Source organism: Indicator indicator, chromosome 1 (assembly GCF_027791375.1).
Source record: "Indicator indicator isolate 239-I01 chromosome 1, UM_Iind_1.1, whole genome shotgun sequence".
NCBI lineage: Eukaryota > Metazoa > Chordata > Aves > Piciformes > Indicatoridae > Indicator > Indicator indicator.
Window position 1 is genome coordinate 53,656,034 of NC_072010.1, and position 12,618 is coordinate 53,668,651.

Below are 12,618 nucleotides of genomic sequence, written 5' to 3' on the forward strand. Positions count from 1 at the left end.
TTAAAACCTCCATATCCAACTTGATGAAGGGGGATGATTCTAATTCCTCTTCCTCCAGATGGATACAAGTTTCAGCTGTCAGGAAACAGACGTGCTCCAAGAAGGCCATTCCAGAATAGGTCAAACCAAAACAGACAGCAGAGGCAATCACGTGGCAGTATCTGGATAACTCTGCGTGATCAGTTTGGTGAGAACATGAACAGATGGGATGGTCAACCAACTTCTGATCTTTTCAAGAGGTTACGGGAGCTGCAGAGGGGCAGATCCCGAGGTAGCAATACCAGGAGGGTAGCTGTCGCTTCCTCAGTTTCCCAGAACAACTCTGATAGCTCCAACAGTGATCCTAATTCTGGTGCTGGACATTGTGCCAGCTGTACATGTGGAGGTAATCCCCACCATTAGGGGTGCCCTGCCTTCCGCCAGGGGGAGGTAAGGGATAATGGAGATAACAGAATCTATTGGGATGTGTACATCCAGTGGCCTGGCACTTCAAAATTTCAGAAGTACAGGGCCTTGGTTGACACAGGAGCTCAGTGCACCATAATACCATCAAATTATCAAGGGGGAGAATCTATAACTATTCAGGGAGTCACTGGTGGATCTCAAGAGTTGTTTAAGATAGAGGTTGATATAAGTTTAACTGGGAAGCAGTGGAAGAAACATACTATTGTAACAGGTCCTAATGCACCTTGTATTTTGGGAATTGACTTTCTGAGAGAAGGGCGTTTTAAAGACCCTAAGGGTTACAAATGGGCTTTTGGAATAGCAACTGTAGAAATTGATGGAGGAAAATTGAAGTTGTCCATTAGACCTGAGCTTTCAGATGAATCTGCAGTTGTGGGACAACATGAGATAGAGGATGTAAAGCTGCCGGTTGCTTCTCAAACTGTGCATCACAGACAATACAGAACCAACCGTGACTCTTTGGTGCCCATTCAAAACTTGATTCGTCAGTTGGAGAGTCAGAAGGTCATCAGCAAAACTCATTCACCTTTCAACAGTCCAGTCTGGCCTGTGAGAAAGCAGAATGGAGAGTGGCGTCTGACAGTTGATTTCCGTGCCTTGAATGAAGTAACTCCACCCATGAGTGCAGCTGTACCAGACATGATGGAACTCCAATATGAGCTGGAATCCAAGCAGGCCAAATGGTATGCTACCATAGACATTGCTAATGCTTTCTTCTCTATTCCCATAGCAGAGGAATGCAGGCCTCAGTTTGCTTTCACCTGGAGAGGCATTCAGTACACATTCAATCGTTTGCCCCAGGGGTGGATTCACAGTTCAACCATCTGCCATGCAGTGATCCATGATGCTTTGGAGAAAGGTGGAGCTCCAGAACACATTCAGTTCATCGATGACATCATCGTCTGGGGTGAGACTGCTGAAGAAGTCTTCGAGAAAGGTAACAAAATCATTGACATTCTCTTGCAAGCTGGTTTCGCTATCAAGCGAGACAAGGTGAAAGGACCTGCCAGAGAAATCCAGTTTCTGGGAGTGCGGTGGCAAGATGGTCGCCGTCACATCCCAATGGATGTGATAAACAGAGTCTCCACCATGGCAAATCCCATCAACAAGAAAGAAACTCTGCGTTTCTTAGGCATAGTGGGATTTTGGAGACTGCACATTCCTGGATACAGTCAGATTGTGAAACCTCTCTATGATGTGACTCGAAAGAGAAACAGTTTCCAATGGGGTCCTGAGCAACAAGCAGCCTTTGACCAGATCAAGCGAGAGGTAGTCCAAGCGATGGGTCTGGGACCTGTCCGAACTGGTCCAGACATTAAGAACATTCTGTACACGGCCGCGAGTGACAATGGTCCAACCTGGTGCTTATGGCAAAGAGCTCCAGGGGAGACACGAGGACGTCCTCTTGGTTTCTGGGGTCGTGGCTACAGAGGCTCAGAGGCAAACTACACTCCAACAGAGAAAGAGATTTTAGCTGCTTATGAAGGAGTGAAAGCTGCTTCTGAAGTGATCGGAACTGAGTCACAACTTCTTCTAGCTCCTAGATTGCCAGTTCTGAATTGGATGTTCAAAGGCAAAGGTTCTTCACCACATCATGCAACAGATGCTACCTGGTCTAAGTGGATGGCTCTGATAACACAGAGAGCTCGAATGGGAAATCTCGAAAGGCCTGGTTTGGTGGAGGTGATCACAAACTGGCCAGAAGGCACAAGCTGTGCTAAACCTCCAGAGGAGAGAGTAGCTCGTGCTGAGGAAGCTCCTCCTTACAGTGATCTGTCTGATGATGAAAAGAGATATGCTTTGTTCACAGACGGTTCCTGTCGTCTTGTTGGGAACAAGCGGAGATGGAAATCTGCAGTGTGGAGCCCAACGCGCAGAGTTGCAGAAGCGAGAGATGGAGAAGGAGAATCCAGTCAATTCGCAGAGGTAAAAGCTGTCCAGCTAGCTCTTAACGTAGCTGAACGTGAGAGATGGCCAAAGCTTTATCTCTACACCGACTCGTGGATGGTAGCCAATGCCTTGTGGGGTTGGCTGAAAGACTGGAAGAAGAATGGCTGGCAGAGGAAAGGAAAGCCAATCTGGGCTGCAGATCTGTGGCAAGACATTGCTGCTCGCATTGAGAGAATCCCAGTGAAAGTGAGACACATCGATGCTCACATTCCTAAGAGCAAAGCTACTGAGGAACAACAACACAACCATCAGGCAGATCTAGCTGCAAGAGTTTCCCAGGTGGACACAAACTCTGATCCTGATCCTGATCTTGACTGGAAACACCGAGGTGAGCTGTTCTTAGCTCGGTGGGCCCATGACTCGTCAGGACATCAAGGCAGAGATGCAACCTACCGATGGGCTCGTGACAGATCCATTGACATTTCCATGGATGCTATCACACAAGTCATCCATGACTGTGACATTTGTGCTGCTATTAAGCAGGCAAAGCGGATCAAGCCCTTGTGGTACGGTGACCGATGGTCCAAGTACAAGTATGGTGAAGCCTGGCAGATTGACTACATCACTCTACCTCGTTCTCGATCTGGTAAGCAGTATGTGCTGACTATGGTAGAGGCAAGCACTGGATGGCTGGAAACTTATCCAGTTCCTCATGCAACTGCACGTAACACCATTCTTGGCCTGGAGAGACAAATCCTGTGGAGACACGGAACTCCAGAGAGGATTGAGTCGGACAATGGAACTCATTTCAAGAACAATCTTGTAAAAAACTGGGCCAAAGAGCACGGCATCGAGTGGATATTCCACATTCCCTACTATGCACCAGCTGCAGGGAAGATCGAACGCTACAACGGTTTGCTGAAAACCACTCTCAAAGCCATGGGGGGTGGATCTTTGAAAAACTGGGAGAAACATTTAGCACAAGCAACCTGGTTGGTGAATAGTAGAGGTTCAGTGAATCGAGCTGGACCTGCCCAATCAGATTTGTTGCGAAAGGAAGAAGGTGATAGAGTTCCTGTTATCAGAGAAAAGAATCTGTTAGGCAAAACTGTTTGGGTATTTTCTCCTTCAGGAGAGGCCAAACCTGTCCGAGGGGTGGTTTCTGCTGAAGGTCCTGGTCACACCTATTGGGTGATGCAAGAAAATGGTGAAATTCAGTGTATTCCACAAAGAAATCTAACTTTGGCTGAGAGAGGTTAAATTCAGAGTGTTGCGCAGATACAGCATCGCGCCCAAGAGGAGAGTCCATGAGATCTACGGTGCACGAACCCTGAGAGCCCTGAGTCACCTGAGAGTCCCTGTTCCTTTCTTCGCTCCATCTGCGAGGAAACAAGCTGTTTGCTGTTTTTCCTGTGATTTGACTCTTTTGAATCATCTACATCTGAGATAGCCGGAATGGACTATGGTCTTTATTCACCTATTGTTGTAGATATTATTTTAGATTAGATAAATGATAGTAGCAGCCAATGGAATTGTTTAGAAGGGGTGGACTGTGATGGTTTGAAACTGTCTTTTTAATTTTTCCTTGCAAAGTTCAGAACAGAGAAAGTGAAAGAATGTAAATAAGTCACTATTGGGTGTAAGAAAGCAAAATAACGATTGTTCTAAACACTTCCATTGGATAGATAGAAATGTTTAAGAACTATTACCCAAAACAAAGTAGGCACTCTGCACATTCTGCGTTCGGCAGTGGGGGCAGTTGCTGGGCTGTCTGGCTGCTGTTTCTTCTTCTCTTCTGGCTGAAGATAACACACTGACCTTGGCAGCTAAGTTAACAACTTTCTGCTTAACTAACTCTGCTTCTCTGTCCAGGGGGGTCTGGGGGGGAAGCTCCTGGGAGAGGGAGGCCCCTTTGGGAGGGTCCCCTTGGGGGGAAGCAAAGGGAGATCGATTGTGCTTTTTCTGTTGATTGTATATATTTATGAATGTTGTGAATTTTGTATATTTGTACATATTCATTGCATTTCATTGTAGATTTTAGACTCTGCTTGTAAATACAGCTTTTCATTTGCTTCCAGACTGGGCTAGCCTGGTTATTGTTGGTGGGGGGGGAATTTCAGCTCACACCGACACAATGCTGATGCATGGTATTATTTTTCCCCAGGTGCAGGAGTCTACATTTGCCCTTGTTGAAATTCATGAGGTTCCCCTCTGCCAAGCTGTCCAGGACTTGATGAATGACAGCACAACCATCTTAAGTAACAGCCGCTCCTCCCAGTTTTGTACCATCAGTAAACTTGCTGAGAGAACACTCTGTTCCTTCATTCAGGTTATTGATGAATATATTGAACAAGATTGAACCCAGTACTGAACCATGGGAAACACCATGAACCACGGGCCTTCAACTAGATCCTATACCAAACAATATTGTTTAATTATTCAAGATACATCACAGAGATCTTTAAGAAAGAATCCCAATATATTAACTCAGCATACAATGAAAATGAAATTCCATGTCAATAAATCCAAATAAATTAATGGAGGAAAATATCTTAACTACACATATAAATTCCTAGCTGCCAAATGAATTATTATTGCTTAACAAAAGAGCCAAATTAATTTATTTGGTGTCTAATTTAAAATAAATAATGAAGGTTGTGAAAGCTTTTCTCCACACTTGACATAATTTAATTGTGAAATTTGCCATAGTGTATACACAGGCCAAAAATGTAATGGAATTAGAACAGTACCAGCAGTAAGTCACAGAGGAGAGATCTATTAGTGGTCATCAAGAACAGTAAGTCTAAATGTAATCTATACCAGAAAAAGTCCTTAGAACATTTATTTCCACGTGTATTGACAGTAGAAAGGCCATTCTTCACTTATTGTTACACTGTTTTTCCTAAGTATATGCTAATAACATATGTAATTTATCCATTTTGCACTACAGGAGTAATAATGTGTTATAAGTTTTCTCTGTATGAGCTAGTTTTCTCAAAACAATTTTGAGTGATATTTTTATATATTTATTAATATGTATAAAAGTATTTTGAACTTTCTGAGCTTGTCTAAGGATTGTTCAATATCTAAAAATCACTTGAAGTGGATTATCATTCAATGCTGGTTTAAAAAGAGAATCCAGAATTGTAATTCAGCATATTTTAAGACATTAAGTTTAAGACTGATTTGTTGTTATTTTTCATCAAGGAAAAAGGACGTGGGAGTGCTGGTTGCAGCCTGCTCAACATGGGCCAGCAGTGTGTGCAAGTGGCCAAGAAGGCCAACGGCATCCTGGCCTGTATCAGGAATAGTGTATCCAGCACAAGCAGGGCAGTCATCATGCCCCTGTACTGAGCACTAGTGAGGCTGCACCGCTAGTAATGTGTTCAGATTTTGGCCCCTTACTACAAGAAGGACATTGAGCTGCTGGAGCATGTTTAGAGATGTGCAATGAAGCTGGAGAAAGTCTGGAGAATAGTGGAGCATCTGTGGGAACTTTTTTTTTTTTTTTTAGCCTGGAGAAGAGGAGGCTGCTTCTACAGCTATCTAACAGGAGGCTGCAACCCCCTGTCCTGAGGTGGGGGTTGGTTTCTTCTCTGAAGTATCTAGTGATAGGACAAGTAGAAAAGGCCTCAAGTTGTGGTAGGGGATGTTTAGATCAGACACTGGGAAAAATATCTCTACTGAAAGAGAGGTCATTAACAGGCTGCCTAGCAAGTGTTGAAATCACCATCCTTGGTAGTGTTTAAAAAATGTATAGATATGGCATGGTGTCAGGTTGATGATTGGACTCGATGACGTTATAGGTCATTTCCAACCATAATCGTTTTACAATTTTATAATTTCTACTTTGTGAAATTAGATGTAAGTGTATTTTTGGAGAAGAAATATGGTTTAACAGGGAATCTAAAGAATGAAAGTTATTTAGTTCACTTTAATGTTATATTTACTTGAAAAGCCACTTGTGAGGTGGAATGGTAAATATATTTTATCACTTATCAATGGTTTACTGGAAAATATGTTATAGTAAACTACTCCAGGTGAAATAAATCTTCTTTACAGTACTAGACTTTAGCTTTTTCCTTTCCTGTTTTACTCCTTTCAATTATTTAAAAGACTACTCTATTTACTGGCATCCCCAGAGGAATTCCTCATTATCATAATATTCCTTCCTCAGTGTTATAATTCTAGTCTTCCATTCAGCCATGAAGTCATGCAGTCTCATAAGGGTTATCTAATTTAATCATCTTCCAGAATGATACAATTATTTGTACCAATAGAGTCATTACTTTGCAGAAACAGTTACTAAAATTATTCTTAATAGCAAATATATGTTCATTTTATATAATTTAATGGTTAGAGATTATCAGTGTGAGACATATTTTTTTAAGGCTTGTCATGGACATATACCAAACCAAGCTACTGTTGTGCTCTGAAATTTAACCATTTATTTATATGTGCTCTGAAATTTAACCATTTATTTATTTTGAGATTTTGTTTAGGTTTTTAGTACTTAATTCATTCACTTTGTACTTTATTCTATGGAAGATTCAGTCTTCTTATCATTATCTATATATTCCAAAAGTCATGGCAGTCCAGGGAGGTCTTCACTCACTGGAAAAGGGGAAACACAACCCCCATTTTCAAAAAGGGAAAGAAGGATGACCCCGAAACTATAGGCCAGTCAGTCTCACCTCTGTGCCCAGTAAGATCACGGAGCAGAAGGCACTGCCTTCTGAAGCAGAAGAATAATGAAGAAGTGATTGGGTACAATCAGCATGGCTTCACCAAGGGCAAATCATGCCTGACAAACCTGGTGGCCTTCTATGTCAAGGTCACAACATTAATAGATGAAGTCTGAGCAACTGACATCATTTACCCGGACCTGAGCAAAGCCTTCGACACTGTCCCGCATGACATCCTGGTCTCCAAACTGGTAAAGTCTGGGTTTGATAGATGGACCATTCAGTGGGTAAAGAACTGGCTTGATGGCCAGACCCAAAGAGTGGCTGCCGATGGGTCCATGTCCAAGCAGAGGCCAGTGACAAGCAGAGTCCCTCAGGCTCAGTCCTGGGACCAGTCTTGTTCAACATCTTTGTTGGCGACATGGACAGAGACATTGAGTGCACCCTCAGCAAGTTTGCTGACAACACCAAGCCGTATGGTGCAGCAGACATGCTGGAGGGAAGGGATGCCATCCGGAGGGACCTTGACAGGCTGGAGAGCTGGACCAAGCCAACCCCATGAGGTTCAACAAGACCAAGTGCAAGGTCTGAATTTGGGTTGGGGCAATCCCAAGCACCGATATAGACTGGGCAGGGACTGGGTTGAGAGCAGCCCTGACGAAAAGGACTTGGGGGTGCTGGTGGATGAGAAGCTCAATATGACCCACCAGCGTGCACTTGCAGCCTAGAAAACCAATCACATCCTGGGCTGCATCAAGAGAAGCATAGCCAGCAGGTCAAGGGAGGCGATTCTCCCCCTCACTGCGCTCTGGTGAGATCCCACCTGGAGTACTGCGTCCAGTTCTGGAGCCCCTATTACAAGAAAGATCTGGACGTGCTGAAGCATGTCCAGAGAAGGGCCACGAGGATGATTAGAGGCCTGGAGCACCTCTCCTGTGAGAGCAGACTGAGAGAGTTGGGGCTGTTCAGTCTGGAGAAGAGAAGGCTCCGATGAGACCTTATTGTGGTCTTCCAGTATCTGAAGGGGGCCTACAAGAAAGCTGGGGAGGGACTTTTTAGGGTGTCGGGTAATGATAGGACTAGGGGGAATGGAAAAAAAATAGATTCAGATTGGATGTTAGGAAGAAGTTCTTCATCATGAGGGTAGTGAGACACTGGAACATGTTTCCCAGGGAGGTGATAGAAGCCTCATCACTGGAGGTTTTTAAGGCCAGGTGGGATGTGGCTCTGAGCAACCTGGTCTAGTGTGAGGTGTCCCTGCCCATGGCAAGGGGATTGGAACTAGATGATCCTTGAGGTCCCTTCCAACCCTAGCAATTCTATGATTCTGTGATAAGTCCCAAAACAAATTATGCACACTCATCTAGATTGTTCATCATTGCTTAAATGGAAAGGGAGACCTTTGGGAAAAACAAGGCTTGCTTACTTGAAAAATTTATAACATTTAAGCTGTTACAAAGAAAATTCCTATTGATGACAGTTCTCATTTTCTTTTAACAGATTTATTTCATATATGTTTTGCGAAGGAAGAATCACTTGAAGATACTACTTCAGTGTTTCTTGCTTAGCCTGTACTGAAATTATGCTGTTTGTACAAAAGAAATATATTTAACATTGTAATTCTTTCCCCAGGACCATGTCATGTACCAGATCAGTCTTCTGGAGAAGATATTCTCCTATCCACTTTGTTAAATTAAAAAAGAGAGTATAAACTTTTTGGCTCTAAGTGGTCATTAGTCACAAAGGATGTATGTACTGATTGCTAGATTAATGTAGGTAATCTGTATTTATCATAAGCAATAATCAAGTTACTGGCTCTTTTAATGCCTGCATTTCTTCCCAGGATATAGGTGACTGAGTTAAAAATATTATAAAGCTTTTTGTCATGTATGATGTGCATTTTCTAGAAAGTCTTCTCTGTGTTATTCATTCCTTATCTCAAGTTATTAAGCTCACAGAACACACACATATACACATGTATAGATTTGTATGTACCTGTGTGCATGTTTATTTATCCTTGAGCAATATAGCTATCCATACATTTATTTTTTTTATTAAAATCTTGTAAAATTACTAATATAGACAGACTTCTTTGAGATTCTGGGATAGAATTAGGGTCTGAACAGCAAATAATTTTCTAAATTCATAGTTTGTAATTATTTCCATTGGAGTGCCTTCAGTGTAAATCTTTGTTTGAGCTACATTTCTTGTGTCAACAAAGAGGTAGAAATACTTCAGAACAAGAGCAATCTAGCCTTGCATCTACATCAAGATGAAAGAGTCTCTGAAAGTATCTCCCAAAAGAACTGGGAGTGATTGAGTGACTAGCTTCGATGAAGATGCCTGTCCTGTAGCTACCTGTATTATGCTATATAAATTCCATCCCATTTCTCCTTAGTACATGAATAGTATTTAGAAAGGCCATTTAACTAATTAGATTTCCTATTTTGGTTATAATACTTGTGTAAACAAAAGCTTCTCTAACTGGCGTATCTGGCAATGCTACAGGCCTGGGGCAGAGTTGCTGGAAAGCTGCCCAGTGGAAAAGGACCCGGGTGTGCTGGTTGACAACCAGCTGAACATGAGCCAGCAGTGTACACAGGCATTCAAGAAGGCCAGCAGCATCCTGGCCTGTATATGGAACAATATGGCAAACAGGATCAGGGAAGTGATCCTGCCCCTGTACTCAGCACTGGTGAGGCCAAACTGCAAGTACTGTGTTCATCTTTGAGCCCCTCACTACAAGAAAGACATTGAGTTGTTGGAAACTATCCAAAGAGGGGCAACAAAGCTGTTGAAGGGTCTGGAGAACAGCTTTTATGAGGAACAGCTCAGGGAAAACCTAATTGCTCTCTGCCACCTGATATGAAGTTGTAGCAAGTTTGGGGTCAGTCTCTTCTCCTAGGTAAGAAGTAACAGGATGGGAGGAAATAGACTCAAGCTGAACCAGGGGTGGTTTAGACCAGATATTAGGAAAAATTTCTTTAATGAAAGAGTGTTTAAGCATTGAAACATGCTGCCCAGGGTTATGGTGGAATAACTGTCCTTGTAAGTGTTCAAAAAAACTTGTAGATGTGGCACTTAGGGACAGGGATTAGTGGTGGACTTGAGAGTGTAAGGTTAATGGTTGGACTTGATGATCTTGGACATCTTTTCCAACCTTAAAGATTGAATAACTTTATGATTACAATGTCATAAGTCATTGAAATATTATAGTGAATTGCAAATAAATTATTTTTCAGATGGCCTAGAAATTCAACAAAAAATTACTTTCATTGAATTGTTATTAATTCTATTGACATACATTATAGAAGAAGAACATCATGGGTAGCTGTAGTTTTGCAGTGTAAAGTTTTTCTCTGTCTGGTTTGCCTTATTTTCTTTTTCTCAGAGAAAATACTGTTCAGGAGAGCACCTTGCATATTAAAACTCCGATGATGAAGAATTTAGCCCATGAGAGAAGTTCAATTTAATATACCTTACAGTGCCTTGAATTAATATAGATGGGCTCTTGGTCCTTACATCAGCCATTATACTCAGCAGGTCTACTCAATTAGTGCTGTACTACTTGCTAATGTAGATACAGCCCTTGATATGTTTAACTTTACACTGGAGTCATCTGGCTAAGGGTGGCTACCTGCAGTGTTTATTTTCATCTCCATAAGATCTGTTATCCTTCAAAATATTTCACTCTCTGCACTTGTTATAGCAACTAGACTAAGGTTATATGCCATGTATAAGCTTGAAGTGAAACATCTTGAAGTTTTCTGTGTCCCCAATTAGACCTGCTCCTTCCTTCAAAAGCTTTATGTTAACATGAAGTCATCTGCTCATATCCTTTGAGCTGAAAGTTCCACATGTACATTCTACAAATCGGCTGAAAACCACTGAGGCTAAATGATATCAAGAAAGTTGTAATTAGATAGAGGTAAACATGCTATTCTAGCAAGTGGGAAACCTATACAAGCTAAACATTGCAATTATCTGCTACAATATATTTTTTATATTTCTCGATGAATAAATAGTTCCATATCCCAAAACTGGCAACATTTTCCTTTGATAAATTTACTGAAAGTTGAAGGAAAATCTCTGCTAAGAGATTGAATTAAAATGCTGTGTGAAGATCAGAGGAAAATATGTCAAAATACCAGTGATTTTAATAATATAAAAACCCAAAACCAACAACAAAATTAAGAGAATCTTTCTGTGAGCTCAACATTTAACCTAAATTAAAAAAATTATCAGAACTGAGCAATAAATTGGTCTGTTTTATTTTTATAGTCTTTCATTTTCGATGTTAATACCTTCTGTAATACTTAAGGTACAAGTCACAGGAGGTGTAATATAAGTCAGAAGAATTGTACAGATACAAGAGGGTTTTTTTGTTTGTTTGGGGTTTTTTTATCTGAAAGGAACTATTTCAATTTTTTACAGACTCCAGCTGAAGTAGTGAGAGTAGAAAACCTGAAGAAGGTAACCATCAAGATCCCTATACAGATAGTATGCAATTCATATATTAAAATAATAAATTCATAGCCAAAAGCTCATCTATTTTTTAGTTATGATTATGCACAGATCATAAATTTTTACTAGTCCTAGTGGTTATTGTAATTGGACTTCCAAATATTGTATCTTCAACTGGAAGTGCTTCTGAAAGTAAAATTTTAACAGTCTCTTCAGCCAATACAATCTTTACTACTTCCCTCTCATTTAAGTTTTATCTAGAATTCATTTTAATTCATGAAGGTCAAAAGTCTTTCATCTAGTATGGAAAAAAATCAAGAATTTAAAATCCCACAGTGGAAAAAAGTTGAAAAGTATTTAAAGATCTTTAATTTTCTGCTTCTGCCTTTTGGAAGGTTGATCAGTCCCTGTGTGACAGTAATACTAATGTTGATTTCCTAAAGAGCAGATGTCCTCTATTATGCAGTATAAGTTGAAGGTAAAAACAAAACTCCATTAGTATGCATCCTTATACTTCTTTGCCCCTCCACAGTTTCCTCATAACAATGCATTTTCTCTTCTGCTTACTGCAAAGAACTATTCTCGTAACTCCTCCAGAGACTCTGTAATAGTAATAATTATGCTCCAAATCAGCTGGATTTTGGTACTTGAATAGTCAAAGGAAATTTCCTTTTTGTTGTTGTTGTTGTTGTTGTTAAACAAAAGAGGAATATTAAACCAAATATTTAAATGTCACAAGTACTGAAAAATTATTCAAACCCATCACCTGCACAAAATAAAAGTTACCATCTATGCAATTTGAAAAACATGCTTCTTTCTCATAATATATTTGGGGTTCATTTCACTTATGCAATTGTACTTAATTCATATTGTTAAGTTCTGGATCACATATTTATCTTATTCCTACCTTTTGTTTCATGATGGTACTACATAAAGTTTGAAACCAATCTGACATGGGAGAATTTGGATGTTGCAGCATGATTCACTATGGGGTATTGAGGTATGCTGTGTGGTGTAAGTGGGTCATTAGGGCATGCCACATGTGGTGGGTACTGTGTGTGTTGAGGGGTGCGTATGGAATTGGGTGGTATGAGGGTAGGAGAGAGAGGAAGGA